Source organism: Cygnus olor, chromosome 7 (genome assembly GCF_009769625.2).
Source record: "Cygnus olor isolate bCygOlo1 chromosome 7, bCygOlo1.pri.v2, whole genome shotgun sequence".
Taxonomy (NCBI): Eukaryota; Metazoa; Chordata; class Aves; order Anseriformes; family Anatidae; genus Cygnus; species Cygnus olor.
The window spans coordinates 6,650,512-6,662,862 of record NC_049175.1 but is presented as its reverse complement, the minus strand read 5'-3'; the positions used below and the strand labels follow the sequence as shown (position 1 = coordinate 6,662,862).

Genomic DNA, 12,351 nt, shown 5'->3' with positions numbered 1-12,351 from the left:
GCTGGGTAATGGAACCGTACAGCTCCATGGGTGAGATGTGCCCTTACATTGCATCTCAGAGACTGGATACAGAGAGGTTGTGAGAATCACCATGATCAGTGGGGCCTGCAGTGGACACATTGGCCACGTGGACAAAAGGCTGCCCATGAAAGCTGCTACTGTACCATGTGGCTGGGCAGAGATGAAGTGTGGGTGTGTGTGTGAAAGAAATGGCAATAACAGAACAGGAAGGAAGAGCTACAGCTCCTTTACCATTGTTCCTTTAAATACACCCTTCATATCATTCCCCAAAACAACAGAGTAGCTGTGACTTAAATGATTTTTAATTTGTCACCTTAATTCAGTTACACTGAAATGGTGCTCTCAGTCTTAAGTACTTACAGGTGCTTTCTGCAGTGAAATACTACGTTGTTGGCAGGGGGACAACCAGGGCAGGATGAATTACTCTGCTGCTTGGGACTGAAGGGATGAAATCCTTTCTTCCAGCAGGGTTTAGCCCTCTGTAACTAACATTTTACTCTCCATGCTCCATGCAGAGAAAATATGAAGCAACATTAATTCTCCCTGCTGCTTTATCTACAGGCAGACTCCATTTTCAAATTGCAAAGCAGCACACAAAAGAAAAAAGTGATCATCAAAACCCTTGGAGTTACTAAACAACTTGGTGGCAGAGAGAAAGGAAGAAATAAAAAATTTTCCTTATACCCCATTTTGACCCCAAATCCCCTGATTGCTGGAATACCCTCCACCAAAGAAAAAAAATGGGCTTGATACAGTCCCAGAAAGAACTGCCCACAGCACAGATGCTGTAACAAACTCAGTTTTTATACAGTGCAGGAACATTAATAGCGCACTTGGTGAGAACGTATACACTGTATTTGGCCACAGCATTTTCTGCTGTACATGACAGGGTACTAATCTACCTCTTGTAACACTGAGTGCTAAACACAGAAGAGGATTTTGTCACCCAAAGCAACTGCAATAGCTCATAACACAGCAGAAGTATGAATACTGATGCAGATCTTAACTGTAAAAAGCTATTTGCAATCTGCAACAGGGAGTGAAGCACAGAAGAGCTAACTAGAGTCATTACTGGGCTGTCATGCTAGCCTTCCTCTCATCTGCTCACAAACCTTACCCAGCCAGGTTTTCTATTAGAGAATTGCCTCTTCAGGCACTGCAGCCCAGAGCTCAGCTCCTGCTCAGTCTGGTGAGCTCTGATCCCAGTTTTTTGCCATGGAAAGATCTTTCTAAGGATCCTACCTAAGTGAGTAGCACACAACCCCCAGGACCTTCCCGCAGTCCTGCTGCCCTGTGCCTTGAGCAGGTGGGCGTGTGGAAGGAATTGGAGGGCAGCAATGCTTATTGTAGCAGAAACATCCACCGGACCTGCTGCAGGGATCCCAGCACCACGTGCGTTAGGGACTGGCAGCAGGGAAGACAAAAGCATCTTAACAGAGCTTAGCAGTCTATCTGCTCCCACCCACTGTAGGACAGTCGAGTGATGTAAACCTCTACTCATGTCTTAGAGAAGGCGTGTCCTCAGACAGCGAGCACCCACTGAAACACACCCATAGGGTGACGACGGTTTTATGAGTATTAGCGATGATGCTAAAATACAACATAGGCCTCTGAGGACAAACCATGGTCATGTAATTGCAGAAACTGAGATCTCTTTCCCCCTGAAATAAAGAATCATGTAATTAATTCAAGCACTAATTAAAATTTAAATAATTGATAATATTATTACTAAGGAACTATATATAGCAATGTCAAGAGGCCCAGAAAATCTGGCAGTAATTGAATTAACTGTGGCTAGGGTGTAGCAGTAAGCAACCATCCCACATGAACATCTGAAACAATACCTGGCCCAACAGAAGAAATAGTGCAGGAGGGAGGATAGAATTGTGTTAAGTGAGGAATAAGGCCACATGGCCTGAAGTTGCTCATCAGAAGAGACATGAGCAGCTCAGCTGAGGGCAGGCATGAAATGAAGACAGTGCTTGGTACCATGCAAAGCAGTGGAACAGATGAGAACTGTAATGAGAGAGCAAAGAACGTTTTTTAGCACTTCAAATTAAATGGAAATTTCAGCTGTGGATTTGAAATGAGCATAAGAGCGTGCTATCCATCACGTTAGGTCTTTAACATAAGAATAGTCATGTAGTGCTGATAACTAGCCTATGCTTGTTTCTAAGGCAGAGTTAATGACTTAGTCATCTGGAGGAAGAGAGGGCACAGCAATGGCTAGAGGGGGATAATCATTAGGATGGGACTTGCTATGTCTGATGACGAGAGGTCTAGCAGCAGCTGCCAAGCAGAGAAATTCAAGAAGCCCCTTGCAATCCCATCCAGAAGCAAGGAACACTCTCTAGCACCAAGGCTCCTGGGGGTCTCTGAACACCCTGAACGACCTGTTCACAAAGGTGGTGGGGATCTGGTTCAAAAAGGGAAAGCAGTAGGCGCTGTTGCTTATTTCACCTGCTCTGAATTCAACAGCTTCTTTGCTATTTTCTAACATCAGAACTCTTGTGGTAAAACCTCTTTCCTCCGTCTGCAAGGCTCTTTCCCTGTCTGGCATTTGTGAGTAATTACACGAGGAATGAAACCTATTTGGAGTGGGGAGAGGTACAAGAAATTCTGTTATTGGTGATCATCATGCACAATTTACACGAGAACTTAAAGCAGTGCTGCTCAGACCCAGGCTTCTGTCGCTATTAAAAAGAATTACTATTTAATGAGCTTCTATTTTCATTAATGGTGTGAGATTAAGGCTGCTTGCCACCAGGTGAATACTAATAGACAATCTTTAAGCAAATGAGGCCCTCATTCCCTTAATTTTAATTTATGATAGAATAAAACATGCTTTCTAATTCTCCATTTTGTTAAGCAGAAGCTTCACTGCAGATTTCTTGCTTCAGCAATTGAAAACATTTGATTTTACTTCGTGCCCTTTTCCTTTAAGGCTTTATTTGAAGGAAAAAGTTTTGATGATAAAAAATGAATAGAAACATTATGGTGAAATAATTAACTACACAGAAAGCTCCTTTCAGTTTAAATATTCCACTGCAGTGCGTGAACTGAGGGCAAACCAGAGAAATGAGCCCAGCTCAGAGCAAACGTGGGGCTGACAGGTGAGGTTTGATGATGTAGCTACAGGAACAAGTTACCGTGAGGAAAGCTGGCGGGGAGAGTCACAGCACATTAACTGCACCATGGGAGCTGCCTGTGCACATGCCTCCTCCTGAGCTAAGTGTGCAGCTCACTCCCAGGCGAAACTGTATCTTCCCACTTCCAGTATACAGAGGGTCACCACACTGGAAGGGGCACATGAAGGCAAATAGTGAGGTAAATCCGTGGAAGCTTATGAGGTCTTCCTCCCAAGGCCTGCTGAGGGCAGGAGGCATGAATATACGTGTTCGCACATCTAACGTGCGGACTGGGTTACTTTAGATTACTCTGAAACAGGAACTGGACCCTAAGCACCAGACGGGTGCAGAGGGTCTCTAAAAGCCACATACAAATAATGGGATAGGGAAGATGGAGCCAGGATGCAGAGAGGAATCTGACCCAGAAAAGTAATGGATTAGACAAAAAACCTTTTCAGCAGCAGTTTGGGGAATGATTATACTTGTTGAGAACAAAGAAAACAGTGTTGTAGCAATCAAAGACAAAGAGAGTGAGCAAGAGCTCAGAAAAGAAGCATTTTAGTTGTTAGGATGCACTCAGTAGGCCATATCTTAAAGAAGAAATACCTGCAGTTCTTAGAAACGTCCAATACAAAATAATGTCTAATTATGGTTTAAATGGGAGGCAGGACACTAGTATTTTTCACAGTAAAATAAGGTAGTAAGGAAGGCTTAAAAGGGGAAGATTAAGAGAGCTGAAGGATAAGATACCCACAAGGGGGATGGTAAATTTTAGTTTGGACTGAATGAATCGTATGTATCACAGTGGTCAGTCTCAGACATCTGAACAGATACTGTAACCGAATTTATGTTTGTAAAGGGGTAAAAGAGTGAATCAAAACCAGAACCTGCTTAAATTTCTGTGATTTTTACTTTTTTTTTTTTTTGGGGGGGGGGTGGGGGTTAGCAGCACTTACATATTGTGCAAAACTCTAAGCAAAACTGCAATAACCTATTATCCATCCTGAGCTAAATGGCCTTTTAGAAGGCTGTATTTATACAACCATAGCTAAATTAATTGGGATGACAGAAAGCATATGATAAGATTTTTCAATTTTGAATGTAATTATAATCTCCCTTTAACCCATCCCTTCTCCGTAGTTGCATTATTTACGTAATTGCATTATTCCAAGGTCAAAATATAATAATAAATTATAATCAGTTAAAGCACTCAGAGGTTTCTTTCAAACACACGTATTCCAGAAACAATTATATTTTACTTGAAAAGCAAGAATGCTCAGCTCTCTTATTATTATTACTGGTGCTCGGAGCACAATGATCATATTTTATTCAACATACTGTTCCAGATAGGTGCCTGGCAAATTGCTCTGAACATTTTCCATTGCAATTATGGACAGATTGCTTAAAGGTGGAACCCAATAAATGCAATGGCATTGTGGCATGGTTCGTGCTTATACATAAGAAAATGTAAACAGGCTTAACTCCCCACCCCATATGTAACAGTGTGCAAAGTCCTTAGACTGTGCAGAGGTTATCAACAGGTAGTCACAATCTTCCTTTCGTAACAACGCTGAAAGGAATGAGCCACAAACGACTGGCTAGAGAACAAGGACAATTACTGACATTTTTAACTGTACAACACTAGCTGGTAACTTACAGCCTTTTTACTTACATGCCATGTTTTTCTTGTTTATGTCTACTCAGAACTAATTCCTTAATCTAGCTGACTGCTAAAGCACATCTGCTGCTCAATTCCAGTAAAGCTCAGGAGCTCTCTTTTCTCCTCACAGGTTACAGAAGCCATGAGACCCAACAGAGCACCAGGACATGGAGTGAGCTAGTTTGTTTGTTTGATCTTGGCTCGTGTTTTCCTTCTAGTTCAACGTTGTACTGGGACAACCACCACCATTTAGAAGAGTCATTACACTGTGTTCTACTGGATGCCTTTTTTTCCCCCCTAATTTTCGAAGACGATGCAACAGTCATCCTATTGATTCAGCTCCAGCAGATGTCATAAAAGACTTATAAGATTTTTTTTTTGTGCTCTTGGGATCCATTACTATTTTCAAACAAGTCAAAAGAACTTAATTACACAGAGGGAAGCTCTCCATCAAATTCCACGTCTGGTCTGATAAGGGAGGCTGTGCAGCTGGTGCTTGAACCTCTGGCTTAGGTTTTCAGAGCAAAGACACTTGAGTGGACCTTACCCAGACAAAATTTTTCAGATCCTTGCCCTATTCCTTTCAAGTTTGACTAGAAACTACAGTAGCTACTTTTACATAAACACATAAATTAGAAGAACTGGGATGATCATTTGGCTTTGCTGTAACATGGACAACAATCAAAAAAAATCAGACAGTTTTAGAGAAAAAGGCACAAGAAAGCAGGACGCTGATTCTAAGTTAATGAACAAGTTTTTACTCACAGTATCTTTCAGAAACCAAACCAAGAGGCTTGAACACAAAGCGAATCCGGTATTTTGATTCCAAAAATCTTTTGCTTTACGCCTGCTCCTCCCTCTCCCCCACAGTTTTGCATTTTGTCTGAAGCTTCAGAGCTTGCCCTTCCAATTTTGTTCTGTTTCAAAAGTCCTTCAGAATTTCTGCAAGCAAAACTTTATGGCACCATTCAAAGCTTCCCTTAATTTCCAGAGCTGATCAGGAGGGAAGCTGGCCCTGCAGGTATTAACTGGCAATTTGGATTAAAATGCCTCATTTAAAGAAATTACTCCATGGATGAATGGTTACCTTGCAGGAAGAGAAAAATAAACTGAAGGACCATTGAGCTGACATATGTTTGTGACCTGCAACAGAAGATCCCTGGGAATAATCACAGAGAACTGCAAAAAGAAACCTACTTTGCAAAAGCAGCAGGATGAACAACGGGCATATCCCTGGTTTAGCTTCAGGGTGGAGTTGGCCCTGAGTCTTCCCTCCTTGCTGGAGAGAGCTGTCAGAATCTGTGCTTTTACTTCAAATGCACAGCAGTCAGAAGGAAGTCTGGAGAGCATTTTATCCTGGAAATTACAAGTAGAGGAAAGAAAGAACAGCACTGAGAGGGTATGGCTTTCCTTATTCTCATAAAGTTTCCCCATTTCATTACAGAAGTAAGGTAGAAGATGAGGGACTGACAAGAGCCAGACTGTTTACCAGCAAGTTTACATCTTAGGTACACAAGGCACACAAAATGGAAAAGAAAATGTTTCAGTCCCAGTTTTAAGGATGGTTAACCCAGGGATTAAAAGATTCTGTGACATGTTCAGAGGGAGCCTGTGCTGTGGAGCTGGAACACACACCAGAAACCTCTTGGACATCTCTTTCTATGTGATCAGTACTTTTCTGTTATACATTTAAAATTGCTTTTCATGGACAGACACAAAATATCCTCACTTTCATCTACTTTTTAGCAAAATATGCTGCCTTCTATCTCTTTGTTTAAACACATGTGAGAGGAAACAGCTTACCACTGAAATGAGGATGAAATCCTGTACAGAGAAGGGCTGGCGGGGACAGACAGAGCTACCTTTGTTGGGGTTGTCAGATCTGCACCTTCAGAGTTCGTGGGTCAAGTAAAGGCCCAAAATGTCATTTCAGATCTGCACCTTACCTGAACTGTGCTCCCCCAAAGTAGTTTCAAGCAGGGAAGTTGCTTGGAGACTTGATTCACAGTGAATCATATCTTGGTATGCCATAAACCATCAGTGCACCCTTAAAAAAGTAGTGCAAGTCCTAACTCTGCTTCTGCAAGCGTTAAGAGGAGTTTCTACAACATTTCCAATAAATGCTTCTCAGAACAGTAACTTGACTATACTTAAATTCCTCTTTTGCTCTCACAAAAAGAGAAAAAAAAAGTACCCTGTTTCTACAGCCAATCTATTTTAAACTTCAATTTCCTGTGCCTGCTAAAAAGACACCTGCCAGCTCATTTGGAAGGCCCAATCAGGTGCAGAAAAAAATGAAAAAATATCCCAGGCTTCCCCAACACAATTAATTCTTACTGAACCTTCTTGATTAGCTTATTTCTGTCAAGTAATTAAGATCTTTAGCAAACTACTCATATGTTCAGGTTATAAATGTCATTTATTTTATACACCCTTTTTCAAACCTGCCAAATAATACGAAAGTGATGCCACAGGAGTGGGTGGATGATGAGAAGACGGTGGAATGGAAAAAGCCTGACAGCTTCCGAAGGGGAAAGGAAGGAAGTCGAGTGCTACAGGCAGGGAGCTGTTGGGAGAGGAGGGAAGGAGAACCAAGGATAGAGAAATCACAGAGCAGAAAAGGGATACTGGGAGGGAAAAGTGGAGAGGAGAGAGAAGGTATGACCTGGAGAGGGAGTAAATAAGATGACAAGGAGGATGTTCTGGTAGCACCACCCATACCAGGCCATGCAGACAAAGGGGTTGCTTCAAGCTCTGCATCCTCCCATCAGTAGTGCCTGTGACTGTCATGGCTGTTTTTAAACCGGGGGCCCTATTTCCCTTTTTCCCTCCCTCACCCAAACTTCACTCAGCGTGGCCCTGCTGCAGGCTGGGACTGCATCTCTGCAGTGTTCACAGAAGCCTCAGTCTCAGTTAGTGCCTCTAACTGCTACTGAGAGACAAATTATAATAAGTAGGAGAGAAAGAGGAGAGAGATCCCAGTCCCAGGGCTTTTTCCCATCATGTATATCATCTATCTTTTTAAATAATACATTAATCCATTAAATGGGGATTTAAGAAGAAGAAATGCTCTGTCTCTTTTAAAAGCAGTTTACACAATTGCCATTTTTTCTCTGACCATTTCATTGCTCTGTTTATGGTTCTTTTACCACCCATAAAATTCAAACTTTTTAAATAAAATACTTGAGCTGCAGAGAAAAGGTTTTCATCTCCTTAATGAATACAAATGTCTCTAATCCACTTTACAAAACTTAAAGCCTATAAATGTACTGTGGGTGTTTGACAATGTTTGTCTCCTTTATTAGTCACGTACTACAGCACTGCAATGTTTTTTCACCTTGGGTTTTAAGCCCCTCTCTCTGGACAATAATTGCTCGCTGGTGGTCTTGGGATTGCAGTCCTTCTCCCCCTCCTTCCTGCCTGTCAGACCCGCACAAAGCTGGATGGTTTGAGATCCAGGCTTTCTGAAGGGAGGCGCTGCCAAGATCAGGAAGATATATCCCTGAGCATCACTGCTGCTGTGCCCACCAGCAATGCCAACGCACAGCACATTTACATCCTGGCAGATCCCAAAGCAGGCGCGTCCTGAGCTGTGGCTGAATGCTTACAGCAGCCCGTAGACCTCTCCTGCTCTGCCCAGAATCCAGAGCGACAAGGCACAAACAGGACCAACGAGTAAGAAAAGGAGAGAGAAGGCACTTCATGTGAAAAAGGTTTGCTTTGTATCTTAAGAGGCTCTATATTCATCAGAGCAGCACTATTGGAATCACATCTCATGACAGCAGAAGTAATAAAAGAGAAAAGATTTTGTCAGAGAGAAAAAATAAGGAGGTCTCTCCATCACTACTGGCCCAGTGGGAAAAGTCAAATCTTTCACATAGCAGTGAAATTCAACTCAATTAAAGAAAGACCCTAGGCACTAGCATTGTCTGTGTTCTGGAAGTTATCATCACAGAATTACCAGGTTTTCAGGTACACCTCAAGCACTCTTTGCTTTTTGTGGAGAACTAGACTATTTGCATGCCCTTCAGTGTACCTATAGTATTTACTAAGCAATTACAACTGTTAATATGATCTAATATGTTGTTGCTTCAGAGCTCCAGTTGCTTAGAGAGCTTGCAAAGGATTTTCCTGCGGCTTCATGCTCCGTTGCCTGTCCCTCCTCATGAGCTGCTACAAACCACAGCAATATTCCATGGTGACATACCGGACCCTTGGCCTCATAGTGGCCTCACCACTATGTCTTATGCAAATGTTTTAAGGCTGACTGACTGCTAATCTGGGAAGATGGAAAGAACTTCTCACCTATTAATAACCTCTGCATTTATTTTCTTCCTCTGCAGCATGGGCACTGCTCTGCTGATAATTCCCAGCTGGCAATAATCCTGGACTTTCAGACCACATCAACTTCTCCTGTGCACAGGCACTGAGGCAACGACTGAAATGTGTTAAATATTAAGTAGCAGAGACTTCTAGAAAACCATCGGCATTTTCTTAAAGGTTTGGGAATGAAGAACTTCCATCTTACCAGAAGAGAACTTTTGAAAACAAATAGATCTTCCTTAATTAAAAACTACTAATAAGAGCTCATGGCTTTTTCTTACAAAGCAAAGGATTGTCAATAGCCTGCGTTTAGGACTCCTAATGCTACAACAGACCTACAACAAAATCTACTACCAGTGACACCAGTCATCACTAGATGAGGACTCTCACATGCTAAATGGGTCTGTCTGATCTTTAAGGAAGCTGTTTTATGAATCTTCTGGCCATTTTGACCAAACAGCTTTAAAAACGGCAACAAAAAGCTTCTATCAAATGGTCCATTTGAATAACCCTAGCTATCACTTCCCTACACCTTTAAAAGTACAGCATAGAAAAAATGGTATACCAGTTAGAGTGAAACAGTAGTTGTAAAGGACCTGTCAGAACACATCATGTCATTAACAGGAGTGATAAACAAACCGTTAGTGCTTGATGCTTCTTCTCAGTAAAAAATAACCTTTCCTTACATTAAGTTTGAGCATTTCATTTAATAAAACAAGTAACTAAAATTGGATTCATCTGCTGTTATAGTTATCAAATACCCCACATATAAATCATGATTCTCTCTCAATACAGTGACACATGAAAGTTTATAATGACCTAATGTCATAGGAATAATGATAACTGATAACAAAACAATTGCCATCAATATTAAGATGTATACTGGGCTTTACATCATCACTTTCCCAATCCTCATTTTTTACTGAAATTAGTCCTCCAATTCATCAGTAGGAATTATGACCAAATAAAACTTCAATTTGGCAAAAATGGAAAGGGATTCATCATTGGATTTATAAGGAAGAGCAAAATAAATCAGTGTGTCCTTTGAACGAATTAAAATTATGGTGGTAATGAACTGTAATGATAAGTGTTGGTTTCATGCTAACATAGATTCAGTAATTTACCTCTTTGTTGTTTGGTTCACTTGAAGAGACTCAAGCAAGCACTCAAACTACTACCTTCAGTTCTTTGTTCCCACACACTCAGATTTCAGAGTTTGAACTACATCCAGAATTGCCTGTTCGGTGGTGGAGTATAAATTCACTTTAGTATGTGAGGTGCAGCAGCACTGCTGTTGAGAAAACAAAATAAACCAAACCAAACCCCACCTATATGAACAGATGAGAAAAGCAGCAGGAGGGAACTTCTGTAGTTGTAAAGGGAGGAATTAAAAGTAAGGACAGTTCTATAACAGCCATGGAAACTCCTGGCTGTACGCTGAACTGAAAATACCAGGTAACCTTCCCAAAGTGACAGCAGTTTACCTACCACCCCCAATACCGCACAGGATGAGCTGCATCACATCGGTTCATCACTGAAAGCACAGAAGTATCTCCCAGAAGTGAGTACTGGGGAAGATGCTAAGCTGCCAACCATATCTTGGCACAATTTGACATTAAAAAAAAATAAAAAATGAAATAAAAATAAAATAAAATGAAATAAAAATAAAATAAAATAAAATAAAATAAAATAAAAGCTTTACTTTGTAGAGTGGATATTTTATCATGATTAGGCCCTGATTTCCTGGGAAGGAAGAGGAAAGGAGTTTTTCCCTTTTATTAGCTCTGCATGAGTTTCTTGCGATGGTGACAGCCACACCAAGACCAATGCTGTGCCTACTGCTGAAGAGAGCTACGACTCCTTTCCCTCCTTCTCTCTTCCTCCCCAGAGGTAATTTTCAGTGCAGGTAGTGCTGTGAATAAGGTGAACACACACACATTTTATGGATCATTTCTCACAGTTATGCCAAAGCAAGGAAACATTCAATTATGGTTAAAGAAAGGTAAGAACTTTGGGAAGAAGTTTTAAGACTTCTACCTGTTTGCTGCATGCATTTTACCTTTTCAGAGTGGGATTTAACAAAAATAAATATTCTTGAACTATTTGAAAACTCATTACCTCCAGGCAATGCATTAATTCCTACTGGAGCAAAACTGGGGAAAATAACAAACAAAGCTTTCAATTTCATAGAGTTAGAACCGCACATTGGAAGACAGTAAGCACAGCAGTAATGCCATAAATTATTGTAAATTGAGTACCTAGCTGTAATTTTCATTTTATTCCTTCCTGACAGATATTAGGTTGAATTTGATTATGTTTTGTGTGTACTAAAGTGGAGTTGAAAGAGACTAAATATGCAGCTCCCTGAAGGAAGCACACGGCAGTTAGGATAGGGAGCAGGTTATTGTGGCTGCAAGTATCCATCAGCTAACAGCACACCAGGAAAGTAACAGATGAGTCAGGGTTTCTGTCTCTTCCTGATTATGTCATTGATTCCCTATGGGACTTTTTAAAAGTCATTTACAACATAGGTTTTTACTAAGAATTTTGGCATGTGCACAGTTGAAGATCTTCAAAGTTTGGACATCAATGCAAATTAGTTTTTTGTTACTGGAAAAGGCAACTAACTTAGGAGATGATTATAGGAAAAGAAAAAGATGTTAAATTCAGCACATCATTGCCATTAGAGTGCAGTCCTTTTCATGGATGTGGCTCATTCACCTGTTTTTTACTGTTCCGATGTGTGGAAGAAGAGCAATCTTTCTGTAGGTAAAAAGCAGGAGCAGCATGCTACCATGTCAGGTTCAGTGCTGGGAACAAAGAAGGGTATGGCCAAAGCTCACTGCCCACCTGCAGCTCTGACCTGGCAAACCAACCCTCACTGGCCCCAGGCACTCAGAGGCCACGCGAGCATAAAATTATCTTTGCAATTAGCCAGACATTTCAGATCTACAGATTTTTTATGTGATTGCTTAGAATACACCAAGCAGTACTATCTACATAAATAATTCTAAAACCTCACGGATGCCTTTTATTACTAGAAACATCTGTCAATCCCAGTTGAAATTGACCTCCTGCTCCAAATATCTTGTACTTTATACCTACCGAAGAAGCAACAAAACACGGCTTGCACAATTTTGACCTAAGCAACCAAACAATGTACACTTAAGACATTTGTTTTGATGCTTCTGTTGACTGGGGAGCAGATCTCTTTTGTGC

The 12,351-nt window shown here is 41.1% G+C and overlaps 1 long non-coding RNA gene across 1 annotated transcript in view; it reads right to left on the bottom strand.

The window, feature by feature from the left end:
- LOC121073297 overlaps positions 1-12,351 on the bottom strand; it is a 300,964-nt gene that overhangs the window by 52,487 nt on the left and 236,126 nt on the right. The gene's annotated exons all lie outside the window — the stretch shown is intronic.